The sequence below is a fragment of the Oxyura jamaicensis genome, chromosome 12, assembly GCF_011077185.1.
Source record: "Oxyura jamaicensis isolate SHBP4307 breed ruddy duck chromosome 12, BPBGC_Ojam_1.0, whole genome shotgun sequence".
Taxonomy (NCBI): Eukaryota; Metazoa; Chordata; class Aves; order Anseriformes; family Anatidae; genus Oxyura; species Oxyura jamaicensis.
Window position 1 is genome coordinate 7091200 of NC_048904.1, and position 14199 is coordinate 7105398.

Below are 14199 nucleotides of genomic sequence, written 5' to 3' on the forward strand. Positions count from 1 at the left end.
AGGAGGAAAAATCAAATATTTACTGTTGGGCATAAATGGGGAAGCAAGAGCTGCGTGTGTGCGCGCAGAGGCCGGGCCTGGTGCTGCACATCAGAGCTGAAAGGTGGCAGCGCCTGCTGCTGCTGCTCGCTGTCAGCAGGTGAAGGGGACGTAGCAGCCATGCGCATGGGTCCAGAGCTGACAGCACGCCGTGGCTGAATTTGGAGGTTTCTGTATTTTTAGCGTCGCTGATGACAGAGATACCAACAGCAGAATGATCCCAGCTACCTTCAAGTGAGAAATTATTCACACGCTGTAAAAATAAAGCTCGATGCAAGCAGCTCTGCCTGTTCTGAAATAACTGCAGCTCCTGAACTTCTAAGCGTCCTTGTTTTCCAGTTCTTTAGAGAAGGGAATACTTGTGGGGTTTCGCTCTTAGTTTGGATTGCCTGTTCTTGGTCAGCTCTCCTGAAAAGCATTTGGTGGGTGCGTCCCTCTTTTGCTCAGGCCTGGCACTGAAGCTGAGCAGTAGGAGAATTTAAAGGCAACTCAGATCCACTTTGGCATCCCCAATACCGAAATAAATTTCTGTCTTCTCCATTTCAGCTAAATGTTGGTCCCTTTGGTAAAGAAGCCTGAAAGAGGTAATGCCAGGCATGTACTCCCCTCTGACCTGATGTGTAATCAGAGAGACAGCATGAGCTTGTGATGCCAGAGCATCTTGTCCCTGCCCATCTGCTCTGGATGCTTTTTGAAGCAGAGATATCTATTTCCAGACAAGTGGCACTTGGTTTCAGTGGGAGAATCTGGATCTTTTGCAAAAGGTTTTACACAGACTTGAAATGAAGAAGGGGGAGGGAGGGTGAGTGGGGAAAAAAATCTATTTTAGTAATGCTTGATGTTTATAAAGTCTTATAATATTTCAACAAATGGCATGCGTGTGCCATACAAAGGCAGCTGTGGAAACAACCTTCAGAGAGTTGGTACTTCTTTTAATTAATTATTTGGGCAGTATAAAAGGACATTCACATAAAAAGCCAGAAGTGCATCATTTTAGCATGGAATACTGTCACCAGCTCTCTGCACCACTGAAAGTTCTTAGACCTGTCTAAGCCCTTCTCCTTGCAGCAACTTGCTTACGCTGGGTCGCTCCCCCGTGGCTCCATCGGCGCAGCAGGACAGAGCTGCCCTGCTGCCAAACTTCTCTTTTAGACCTTCTGAAAACTGGCATCAGCCCACGACTACACTGTGGTTGTGGAGGGCCGGGGCTGAACGAGCACACGGCAGTGGTGTGGGTGAGCTGATGGCTGCTGGCCCACAAAGGCTCTGGTGTTGCTGCTCTTACACACCCCTGTTCCCTCTGCCTCCCCTGTCCCTAAGTACAAGAGCCAAGCTTTGCTCAGAGGCCAAAGTGGTCTTATAACAGCGCGTGGATGTAGTGGTGCGAGGTGTGGATTTTAATAATGACATGCCTCAGTCACCTCTGCTCCTGAAGACTGCATAGCTTCATTAAAAACCTTTGCGTTTCTAGAGTTGAGAGACCATAGAAATAAAGGTATCAGCTGAAAATGAAATTGCATTTTCATGCAGGGGGAAATAGACTCTCCCGCACAGCTGATTGCTCTTACCCTGTGCTTGCGCCGAGCGTGGAGCTGCTTGGTGCGTGTTCATGCACAAGGCAGATGAAATGACTCAGCTCCAGCAGCTGAAGTAGTGATTCAACTAAAAGCTTAAACAACAGTTGCAAGATGGTAGAAAGCCTTGGATGTGGACTTTCCACTCTGCCAGCAACTACTTACGACCTTTCATACAGTTGTACACGTGGCTTTATCAGACAAAAACCTGAAGCAGGAATCCAACGTGTTAACAGAATCACCTGGGTTGCAAGTGATGTTCCATTCCTTAATTGTACAAGCTTGATCACTTTTTAAATGACAACATTTATTCCTAGAAGAGCTGATGGAGATGTTAGCCACATTGCTGATTTATGCTTCAGATACCATCAAGTCATATTTGTGTTAAGGAATGAGCTGTAAGCAGGGAAGTGGAAACTGTGGCTTAAAAGGTGAAGATCCTCTGGATATTTAGGCCCAGGTCTGAGGTCACAGCTTAAAATTAGTATTAACAACTCCTAGAAGTCTACAGAGGGGTGTGGTTCCCTTCACTCCCTATTTTTGGTGTTTTGTTTGTTTTGTTTTCCTAATTCAGTCAAGTAAACCATTGCACGGTTGGCACTCTGTTGAGGACAGCTTGGGGACTGGCTGAGTGAGACTGCATCGGGTCAGACCTGAGATGCATGCGCAGCGTGCAACTGTGCATCATTTATTTGTCATTTGATTGACTGGATTTATTTACTGCTGCTGTTGAGGCCTTCCTCCATTATACGCTGCTCCTCAAGAGGAAGGATAATGCAAATGTATGTTGTGGACTTGTTCCAAGTCATCTGGACGTGAACATTTCTTGGTGAAAAGCTAGTCTCATTTGGGTGGCATAGCAGAGGGTTAGGCTGTGGGAAAAAAAAATAAATCTATTTTTTTAGATATAATCTTATAATAGCTGAAAAGTCCAGCTTGAGATAGTTGTTTTGGAAAATCGCAACACAAGGAGCTAAAACTTAACCAAGTTGTGTGCAGTGGAAAACAGAGCTGGATGCTGAAAGGCCCTGGGCAGACTGTACCAGGAGTGCAGTAACATAATCCGTAACATAAAGTACGTATTATGTAAACATAACATTTACTGTAATGTAAAGTATGGCTGAGAGCGTGCGATAGGTATAGAGGGAGAACAGTTAGCAGCCTCTAGTATGTTTGCTTTGGAGAAATTGCAAATGGATGTTGGAGAACCCGCTTCGTGACTTGTGTTTAGATTAGGAAGCCAGGCAGACGAATATTGCTGTGGAAAATGCTGAAATGCCAAGACCCTCAAACATTGAGGCAATGTTGTTCCAGGAGCCTACAGGACAAGGAAAACCAGACAGATACCCGGACACCTTCTTTACCTAAGAATACAGCTTTTAAGGGTCTTAGGAAAATGAAATCCAGCTGTGCTGTTACCTGGGCTGTTCTGTTCCACAAAGATTCCTTTAAAATGCAGTCACTTGGTTGAAATAATATGAGTATTTTCAACATCTTCACAGACAGAAATCCATGGCCTTTCTCCTTCACCAAATCACTTCTGCCTTCTGAGCTACTTATTTCTTCAACAGCGGGTATTTTAGTGCTACTTTAGCTTCTCCTCTGTCTCTTCCACCTGTAGGCTCAATGGTATTCCTGAACAAGTTAGTTGCACATCTGCAAGGAATTTCAGGGCTGTGATCCTTCAGTAAGGCTCTGTTACCTCTCCTGGGGCATCTACATGGTTGGGAGAGCTTGGAGTGGGAGAGGAAATCTGGGCGCGTAGCTGGGTAATTGAGTTTCTGAAGGGCTGCTTGGAACCAGGGTCAGGCTGATGAGGAAACAGCGATGGATGCCTGGCTCCAGACAGTCCTGTCAGCTCAAAAATGATAGTTAGGATGGCTGTTACCACAGAAAAGGTGAAATATGTTGTCTTTTCTTTCATTGCACTGCCCAGTGAAAGCTACTGAGTGAAGCTGGGAAAGCTTGTGTACGTCCATCGTGATAATGGAGCATGAACATTGCTTCGCGTAGAGCCCTGTAATCACCTGGGAGGAAAGAATTAATAAAACATCTTAGGTATGTTCTAAGAACAATGCAGTCTTTAAACCTCCCTGTAAATGTAAAACAACAGAAGTGGGTTTCTTCACAAACGTCTTTAAAAGCCAAATTCAAATATTGTGATCGATGATTGAATGGATTGTGAAGTTGACACCAGGCAAAATATTGACTTACCTTAGCAGTGTGTTAGCCCTAACCAGCCCCAGAAAAGCCTGTCTTCCCATTCTGCTGTCCTGAAGCAAGTCTGCATGCTGGGGAAGACGCTTCTGGCCCCATGGCATCCTCCTGGGTGATCAACTGATGTTCTGAGAGTGTAAATATCACAAGATTTGGAATACAATCTGGAAAGTTAGAGCTTGTTCCGCGGTCAGTGCCAGCCCTGCTCAGGCATCCTGCTGGGTGGCTTCTGCCTGATCCCTGGCTGGGCAGAGACAGGATTTCACCCAGCTTTTGGCAGGGTGCTGGTGCAGGCATGGCCTGGCGCTCTGTGGCTGCACAGACGGTAATCTAGACACAGATGGAATTCAGAGGAGCCTCCAGGCGGTAACATTGCTGCTTCTCTGATGTGGGTTAGTTGGCTAGCGTGAAAGGCAGCTCTCTGATATGACAGCAGTTAAAGCCATAGCAACAGGATGCTCACGTAAGCGGCCAAAATAATGAACGCAGTGACTGCACAGCTCAGAGAGTAACTACATGGGCTGCTTTTGGTGCCGCATCGATGCGGTGATGGCGCCCTGGCCTGCCATCACCACGACGTGAAGATCAGTGGCGTATTTTCTGGGAAGTCTCACGCTGCCTGCTCTTTGGCTTGGGCTCTGCGGTCGTCCCTGCTGGCTTGAGCTCTTGCTTTTCATGTTTTTGGGGGACAGATGCACTGGTATTGGGAAGACCTGAGAATTTGCTTAATTTAGACTTCTTCAGTTTGCTTTTTGTCTGTGTGTGGAAACTGGTCTATTCTAGACCTGGCTAGATCTCCCTTTGAACTGATGCTCAGACACACACGAGGCCAGCTAGGGAGTATTTGCCAAACAGAAGTTGGGCAAGCCACAACGGGCTGGATCTGAGTGAGCGAAGTAAAAATGAAAATTACAGGAATGTAATTTTGAATGTCTTAGTGAGTCACAATCTGTTTGTTAGCAACAAAACGCTGTTTGGAGATCGGCTGGGAAGAGGAGTAAGAGACAGATCACATGGCCTTCGCTCATGCGGAGCAGCCCATCGTCCTGCTGTGGGACTCCAAAAGACGTGTGCTGTCAGACAGGAGGCGTGACGGCAGAGCTGTGTTCAGAAACAGGGAAGGAATCGAGTATATTGCCCGGGGCTTGCAACACCTAAGTCAGGGCACAGTTCTGCTCCATTCTCTTTTCTAGATCATTCTGGTGCTTAAAGAGGTGGACACACTGCTGTCTAATCTGGAGTAAGTTTTACTTCAGTATTCACCTGAAAGTAGATAGGAAGGCAAGCCCTGTCCACATGAAGGCAGCTTTGTTGTTTAGTCTTTAATGATCGTCTTATTTTAACAGGGAGGCCTAATATCTGTGTGATGATTAATTTCTGACTGTTGGATTACTGAATATTATTCATTAAAAAAAAGGCTGTAAGTATTGCCTGGATTGTCTTAGACAGATTCTCTATGGGGACTGCTGCATTTGAAGACCTCATTTCCTTGGCACTTTTCAGTGCCAAAAAAATAACATTTTTAAAGTATTTGCCTAGCAGAAGTGACTTGGTACTTCTGCCTCCATACTGGCCTTCTGTTCAGGGACTCTGAGAAAACAGAAGCAGGGCACAGCCCTCTCTCGGTGCCATTCATAGCCGTGACAGCTCCGAGCACGGGCCTTCTCTGTGGCCACCCGGGAATGCGGTTGTTTAATGTGTGCACGGCACTCCCGCCCATCCAAAGCATTTGCTTGGAGCGATTTTGCAAATAGTGAGACTTCAGGGAGCGCAGAGAGCTTTCAGTGACCTAACGAGGAAGGAAGATGCTAATGCCCTAGGTTGGATCCTGTCATTGTTGCTCATGCTCAGAGTTCTGTTGACTTGGAGAAACCAGGGGCTCAGGCATGACCGGGCCACGCTGCTAATGACACTCCTCATGGATGTCACGGTCCTTTTTGCAGCATGAGAACTGCAGTGAATTGCAATTGAAGTGAATTTTAGTGAATTCTTTACAAGCTGGTTCATAGTCTCAGTTAAGCAACACATCCATTATTCATTGAGTTTATGACGGTTCCTGGGGGGGGCTAATAAAACTCGGGCTGAATTACGGCGGGCATCAGAGCCCCTGCCCTGATCAGGCTGTGCGCAGAAGCAAGGCAGGCGAGCTGGGGACGGGGCTGGCAGCAGAGCGCTGCGTTACCGACTTAGCCCCGTTCTCGTTCAGCAGTGCACGGTCGCTGCGCTCTGCCTGCGTTGATGCGGGGGCTGCGTGTGAGAACATGACACAAATGGAGAGCAGAAGATTGCTCTGTTCCAAATTTCCTTTTTTTTTCCCTGTTCTTTCATGCCTGCCACCTTCTTGTGATCTAGCTTCTTTCTCTGTCCTGTTTCCACTAAGGTAGCCCAGCTGATTTCCAAACATGCCAGGTTGCTTTCAGGGTGAGGCGATTTAGGAAGAGGTGAGCAGAGAGGCCAGCCATGGGTGTGACATGGGCTGGGAGCTTCCAAAGGATGGGGGCACTGGGGGCACTGAGGCTGTCACAGGGCTGTGGTGGTGTTTGTTGCTGTCAATTCGATTTCTGTATAACTCTAAAGCAGACCTGCTGTGCGACTGGGCCTTTTGTAGGGTAGGTGAAAGAAAGGCTGTTCTGGGGAGAGCTGACCTGATGGACCCGGATGCAAATTTTTCACGTGCAGGCAGAAATCTTCTCTCCAGCTGATGCAATTCTGGATGAGCAGTGAGGAAGAAACACATACCAGATTTACAAGGGTATTCCTGGATCTGCTCAGTCCCTTTTGAGAGAGGCTTGGGGTGCAAGCATGGTAGATGCCCACCCAGCCAAGCTTTCTTCTTGCTTCTACTTTAGAGACATCCAAGTTCAACTCCCTGCCACTTTGAGCCCATGGCTTCAAAAGTTCAACTCCCCTAAACTGTCCCATTCTTCTGATTTGGGCACTCTTCCTTAAAGAGGGCTTTTGACATATTTAACCTAAAGATGTTCTGGCTAGTGTCACCAGTAGCCAGATCTGTACTCTACAGCTCCTCGGGTGTTTGTCGTCTACCTTTGTTTTTTACAGAGCCCTCCTGCCTTCTCATCTTTCTCACGTCACTAGCTGGGAATCGCTCTTCCTGCAATAAAAGAGCAAACCTTTGGGACTGCGGATGTGCTGCAGTGACAATAAGTCACTCCCTTGGGTACTCTCTGGCTGCTGAGGTGGGCTCGTGGGTGACGGTACCTGGCTGTTGGCATGCCGTGGTCAGCACAGGATGAGTCAAGTTGTATGCAGCACCCAGTGCTCTTGTGCAGGTGTTGGGGTCGGGACTTGGGGGTGGGGAGTGTGCTAACTTTAGGTTGGTGTCCTATGGATTCTTCTAGACGAAGCTGAGACTAAGAGAAGAAGCGGCTTAGCCCTTGCTTTTTTTAATAGGCCCTTTTATTCTTTCAGTCTGCTGCTAATAAGCTTGTGAACTAAAGACAAAGGAAAGAATAATTGAAGAATGACTCCTGCAGAGTCTGCGGAAAGGGGCAGATGCAAAGCTGGAGTCAACACGAGTGCTGGACTTGGGGGCTCATCTTCTCCTGGGTGGATGGGGCGAGGGGGGACACGGGCTTTGCCTCCATTCCTGCTGAACTCATACAGAAAAAAAATACCTGTTTTCTTCCATTTTAATAGCATCATAACACTGATCTAAACTGGAGCAGTGCACATCTAGAAGTTGTCTTTTCATGGAGAACTTGTTAAAATGTTTTTTTATGGAAGTCCTCCCTGTAGCTAGAAACCCTTTCAGAGTTTTTCTTTTTGAGGAGCACCGTCAGTTACTGTACGAGCCCCTCCACAGCCTGTGCCAGCACCAGCCTGCCTGCCTGAAAGGGGCAACCAGAGGGACTGGCCAGCAGATCCCAGGCAACACGGTGCCACCGTGATGGCTGCTCGCTGCCAACCCCTGTGGAAAGTGCCAGGGTGATACAACAGTGTGACTCACTCTACAGGCTGCTCCCTTTTGTTATGGAAACTGTTGCCAAAGACTGAAAAGTAGGCCCATAACAAAATAAATGGGTAATTTGTGTGTGTGTGTGTGTATGCGTGCAAACATCAGTTAGCACACCTTTTTAATTTTTTTCTCTATCTTGTGTTTTAGGTCTCTCATCTTGTGAACCTTTGGGAACAAAGAAAGGATCTGAAGGACATCTGATTCTGTGCCATCCAAATCTAGTGGCTGCTCACTGTTGGTGTAGATATGAAGATGTGGTGCTTGTACACCTCGGGACATCACGCCTATGCTACGTACTTCAGCTGCCTGGGTAAGCAGCTTCCTTTTATCCACAAAGCCATTGCACTCCAGGGTAATAAAGCAAGACACCTGCACTAACAACTCATAGGTGGCGGTGCTTCAGCAGGAAATTCTCATCAAGAGCTGCATACACAGAAACTATTTGAGGGATTTGCAGTGAAAATAGAGGGTTACAGGATCCAGTCAGGAAGGCCAGAGTGAAGGAGTTGAGCAGAGGTCAGGCACATGGAGGGACGCGTGCTCTTGTACCTCGGAGCATAGCAGGTGTTATGTCAGCTCCCTAACAGCAGAGCAGCCTTTCTCTTGAAGGTCAGCCTGTTAAGAGCTGACTTTCTCAAACAGACAAAGATATTTGCCATGAAGTAAGCCAAACTCCTGCAAAAGATGTTCATTCCATTTCAGGAAAAGAAAATGCTATTTTGAAGTGCTCTTGTGATTGGGTCTGTGTAGTACAGCATCCTGCCTTGGCCATACCACTGTAGAATGGTTTGGGTTGGACTCTGGACCCGCTCCAACAGGTCTGTGTTTGTCTTGTGCCGGGGGCCCCAGAGCACTTGTCACCATTCAGTACTGCTGAGAATTAGGGCTGGAAAGCCTTCACCACAGCTCCCCATGCTTTTGTGTGAGGAATTGTACTAGTTACTTGGATTATATGAAATGAAAAATCTTTAAATCTATTTCCATTTAATGTTGTGACTATCCCTTGCTAGATGTGTGTGCATAATCCTGGTTACAAACTACTTCCTTGCTTACAGTTGCCTTATCAAAACTAGAAGGAATCAGAATTGTCTCAGGTGCAATGTATGGGACTAGGTCAGCATTACTCTCCTGCCAGGAGTTTTCCCTGGGCAAATAAAGGATCTAGCTAGCATTCATGCAGATTTTTTTTGTTTTGGTTTGGTTTGGCAAAGCATTAGATGATTTCATATGTGCGTCTTGCTTATGTTTGTCATAAGGACTGTTTGGAGGTCTTAGCTCTAAATTGTCTCAGGTAGATGGCTGAAAAAACAGATGTCTGTGTTGTTGTAGCTTTAGGATTACATCTCCACAGTTCAAAAGTCCTGTAAGAGTCTTAGACAGAAGATGCTGGATTAGACATCAGCGGTGTTGCCACCTTTTCTGGGGTGGTTTTGAGATGCCAGTGATACAGACTGGGATGGCACTGATGTGCTCCATTTATTTGCCATCTGCCACACAGCAGGAGCAGCAGGGCTTTTCTTCAGAAAGTAGGTTCTCCTTTCAGGTCTCTGTATTGCCGTAGAAAATACAGAGCATCTTGTTTAGAGGGAAATGAACCTAAACACAGTCCTGATGGTGCCATGGCTGCTAAGCTGATGATGGCCATTGTTTTTATCCTTTAAGGACATGTTCATGGCAAGCTTCAGTTCAGAGGTATTGATTGTGTCTCTCTCCCACATGTTTCCAGAATGTGGGCAAGGCATGGATCCCCCTCGTGTTGCTCACTGCTGCTGGACCAGTCTATGTCAACGGGAAAATGTTGGCCTGTCTCCGGGCAGGGATTTGGAGAGGACACAGTAAAGATGATACTGAAGGTAACTGCAAGCTGCCAGACAGAAGCAACTCTGAAACTGCAAGCTTGTCTGCAACCTGATGATGTTAATAGATCCCACTCTCCACTCCATGCCTTGGAGGAAGGCACAGTCTTCATAATAGGCCAAATTCATGGACTTATATTTGTTCCATAATTATCTCTGGAAAGAAGTTTCTCACTGATTAACATATGCTCAGAAGCATTCACAGTGAATAGGCCTTATAGTTTTCAGCGTACCGCAGACATTTGGTCGTATCTTCAGCTGGTGAAAACTGGCATCGCTTTGTTGCCTTTCCAAGTCATTTTATAATGAGAGAAGATTGGTCCTTCTGTTCTCCTTCACATGAAGGTCATGTAACTTTTGTGGCTTTGTGCAATATGTTCTTTCTAAAGGAAAATGAATGTATAGTTGTCTTTTATTTTGCAATGATCTAAAGTACCCAGTTCAAAGATTGGGCGTGCTTGACACACTTTCCACCCATTTCTTTCAAATTAATAATCCTCTGATGCCTCTCACATGATCTGTTGGTCCTAGGAGGGTTTGAGCTTTGATGGAGGAGGGGTCTTTGAACAGGGGAGGGCTGGAAAATCTGGGGAACTTCTGTTTCACAGCCTTTGATACTGTGCTGATACTCTATCCTATTGTTAGGGTGCTTCAGTACTTCCAGTCTCAGGGTCATTTCAAAAAAGATACAGGAGGGATTCTCAGTTGGCTTTTCTGCAGTTTTTGTAGCTGTCTTGGGGGGGGGGGGGCTATACACCATAATAACTTGCCCACCGAGACTCCCAGTACCTTGCTTTCAATGGCATCTGAGGCCAGGATGCTTCAAAAGACCAGAGCAGAGAACCAGCTCCCCCTGAGAAAAGGTCTCATCCCGAAGCCTTGGTAAGAGGGCTGGCAGGTGGGCATTTTCCCATCCCTCCCTTTCCTCTCCGTGATGATTAAGAGCATCAGCTGCTACTCACTCTGAGCAAATGTTTAAGAATTTCTCTCACAGATAGCGGAGACATGAGTTGTTCTGAAGGCCGATTGAAGCTGGGGATCAGCTTCCTGCACAGTCAGGCCTTGGATCAGATCCCCCTGTATGGCAGGGAAATGTGTCGTTAGCTGGGCATGCTCCAGGCCTGCCTGCCTCAAAGGGTCCCCAGAATGAGAGCTGTCTAGGAGTCTGAAACATTTACAGAAACAAATTGACTTGAGAAGGTTTCAGGCACTATAGGAGATGAGGAGGAAAAGTCCCCTTTGAATGCTGATAGATTTTGGGCTCCAAAGCCCAGCAGAATTGGTAACAGAGGAAGAAATGAGCAGTTTGGCAAGCAGCAGCAGGAGTCAGATCTGCTTTCTAACATCCTTCTGGGAGTTCTGCAGTGGCTAGGGAGAGCTCGCTTTATCAACCCTTCCCCTAGCAGGAGCAACTGCAGAGACTTTCTGCTCTGTTTGGCCACTAGTTTTCTCACAATTCACGTGAACTCAGTACCTTGGAGGCCTTTCCTTCCAGCTCCCAGAATGTTGAAATCAAACAACTCCCACAGGCACCTGGGCACGTAGCGAGACCACACATGGCGCACAGCCTTTATGAGCTGGGAGGAAATGGCTGCAGATCCCTTCTGAGGCAGGTGCCACTTTCATTGGTCTGATCTCCAGGAAGGATCAGCTTTGAAGGGAACAGGGTGACTGTTCTGTGACGCACCATGCAGCTGCCAGTGCAGTTTCACTTCGAGGCAGGCACTACCTCATCCCAAAGCTCTTGTTTGCACTTGGTGCTCCCTCAGACATCCTGAGTCACTCTTTACCCGCATTCACCCTGGATACATCTGTTTTCTCTGTGGTTGTGTGGTGGTTGGGAAAGTCCTCAAGTACAAAGAAACACAAAACTGGCTTCTTCCTCAAAACTTAGCCCTGCTTTTTTATAATGAGAAAGCAGTTTGGATGTCACATTCCTTGATAAAACACAACTGCATGTCAGTCTCAGCATTTCTCAGGTCTTGAAACACGATGTGGTTTTGCTGTATGCTTGTGCTTGGGGTTCTCCTGGGGTGTTGAACTCCAAGGCATTTAGTACAACTTAGATTTTTATCAGAATGAGATGTCTAGGAGCACCCTCTCAGTCCCTGTCCTGGAAGCAGCTGTAGGTCTGTGTCAGCATGAAAGAAAGAAATGAACAATTTTATTCTGATTTTCAGCTTTGAAAGGTGTTTTGGTGTTCAGCTTAACCCTGGCAAAATTTGCTGCTTGCTGCTGTCTGTGCATGTGCATGGCTCTGAAACTTGGATCGCTCAATCTTTGCCCTTGGTTAGGAGCATGAGCCCAGCTAGCTGTCTGCGTCAGCTGAAGTGCATTTACATTTATTTGCAGTAAGTTACTCATGAATTTTGTTTGAGCATTCAATAAGCTTTACAAGACTTAAACAGTGAAACCTCTACAAAAGCAACTCTGAAAACCGAGTAAGAAAAATGTAACTGCCTGTAACAAAACCTTCCTGCTGGTAAGCATAAATCAGTGTGTTTTTAGTAGCTTTTGATGAGCATCTTAATGGGGCCTATCAGTAGGACTTCATTTAAAGTTTCAGCCATTGTTATATTGCCTCAGTGATCACAGATGCTCTCGTGATGGAGGTAACTTCAGAAAGGCTTAGCATAATATGAGTTTAGCTGGAATTGGAACCTGACAAGAGAGGTGTCTCTGGCATCTGACAAGTAAAGTCAGTACTGTACATCTTGCCAGGATGCACAAAGTATAGGTCAATGTTTTGTCTTGTTTGGCTGCTCACCTCTTGATCTTCCCACGTCTCCTACCTTCATTTTCTACCAGTAGGCAACAGCTTTCACTCCTGTTGTACCTGATCTAGGAGGCGTGGAATAAAAATTCAGACCAAGAGGAGAAACTTCACAAAAAAACACACAAAATCCCCACAGCATGCGAGCTGATGGCATCAGGATATTGGGATGGTAGAAAAATTGTGCAGTTACCATCACTTTCCTCCTGGTCACATAATTCACTTTCCTCTAGCAATGCATGTAACACAGCGACTTGAGAGTTTCACCCTCATTATTTTGCTCCTGTTTCAAAGCTAACAGTAAAGGAAGAAGGCATCTGTGAACATCCTATGGCTTAGGAACTTGAGGAGGCATAAATTGAGGGCTTTAGGTACTTATCTTCCACCAGCTGTCCCAAAGGCCATTCAAGCTGTAAAGCCCATCCATCACTGTGGCTGCTGACGCCAGTGCCACCGCCAGAGGAAGATCAGTCAGGCTGGATTATCAAAGTCAAAGCCAGAGACAGTTCTTGTGGGAAGCGACTGGGAAAGTCTCATGTCTTTGCTCCTTACTGCGTAGGAAATAAAAGAGGGATTGTGCATGAGGGTTGGGAATGCCCTGTTTCTCATTATTGAAACGTGTGGTCTTGAAAGAGAGGGAGGAGCCCCTGTAAAAAGATAAATCATGTTAATGCCATTTGGTTTTCTGTTTTTGCCTTCCAGTGCTCTGGTCTGGGAGCAGGAGGCAAGGGGCTTTGCACATAAGCTCTTACACTTGGCTGATAGTAAGGGTGCTGCTGTGAGACAGAGATAGGCATGGGGAAATCAGACCCAAAAACCAGACCCCAAAATGTGGAGTTAAAGGCAGATTCATACACCTCTATCTCATAATAGAGTTTGACTCTGCTCCCCAGTTGCCAGCTGAGCTTCTCACTTCAAGAGCTGTCAGGAGGCAGAGCAGTCACTGGGGCTGGCAGATTGACTGTGCCACAGGGATGGATGCGACTGGTGGCACCTGCCTGTGCTGGCGATGGGGAAGGAGTGGACCTGCCGGCTTAGCTGAGGGCGCAGCGGGTGTGGGAGCACCTGGAAGGCATCTTGGGGCATGCGTGTGAGCAAAAGGCAGCAGTTTGCACTGCCCTGTGGGATGTGCTGGGGTCTGGTTCGGTCACCAGCCCAGTCTCTGGGGTAAGTTCAGATCAGAAAGAAACTCAGAAGTTTTGTGTTATTTTTTTTCTAATGGAAGTTGGGGATTTTTGACAGGTACGTGTGTCCCACAAGCAGCTATTTCTATCTGAACATTTCAGGGCTCTTTTTTTTCCCTTCTTTTTTTGTTTTCTGAAGGGGGAACCAAGCAAAATGGTCAGGTTTTGCTAACCAAAGCACCACTTTTCCAACACCTCTACCCCACTGCTCGACGTGGGATTTCTTGGGGGGTTGTATGTGTGCTTCCCAGGGATTTTAGGAATGAAAGCTTACCTGGAAACCAAATTCCCCCTCAGAAAAATAACAATAAGCTTTTTTCCAGTTTTGTGAAACATTTCTCGTAAGGCAGGAAACAGTCCCTTGCCTCCTTCCCTGCGGTTAAACAAGGCTGAGCGGATGGGCAAGATGAAGATTGATGATGAAGGGCCCTCTGTGCCCGCAGGCACTGCTGCTAAGCTGGCGAAAGCCAGAAAGCTCCCACCTACGCCTGCAGTGAACCAGGACCTGCGGCATTAGGAACATGCCCCAGCAACAGATCACTAAGGCCTGAACAAGAAAGTACAGGTATGTGCCAGGGTC

General features: G+C 46.8%; 1 long non-coding RNA gene across 3 annotated transcripts in view; it reads left to right on the plus strand.

Annotated features, from left to right (window-relative positions):
• The window catches only part of LOC118173156, a 192705-nt gene that overhangs the window by 45027 nt on the left and 133479 nt on the right, over nucleotides 1-14199 (plus strand). For all 3 annotated transcript variants that reach the window (XR_004754061.1, XR_004754063.1, XR_004754062.1), the window contains exons 2-4: nucleotides 6510-6635; nucleotides 7260-7356; nucleotides 7954-8116. This is a non-coding gene — a long non-coding RNA (uncharacterized LOC118173156). The remainder of the gene's footprint in view (nucleotides 1-6509; nucleotides 6636-7259; nucleotides 7357-7953; nucleotides 8117-14199) is intronic.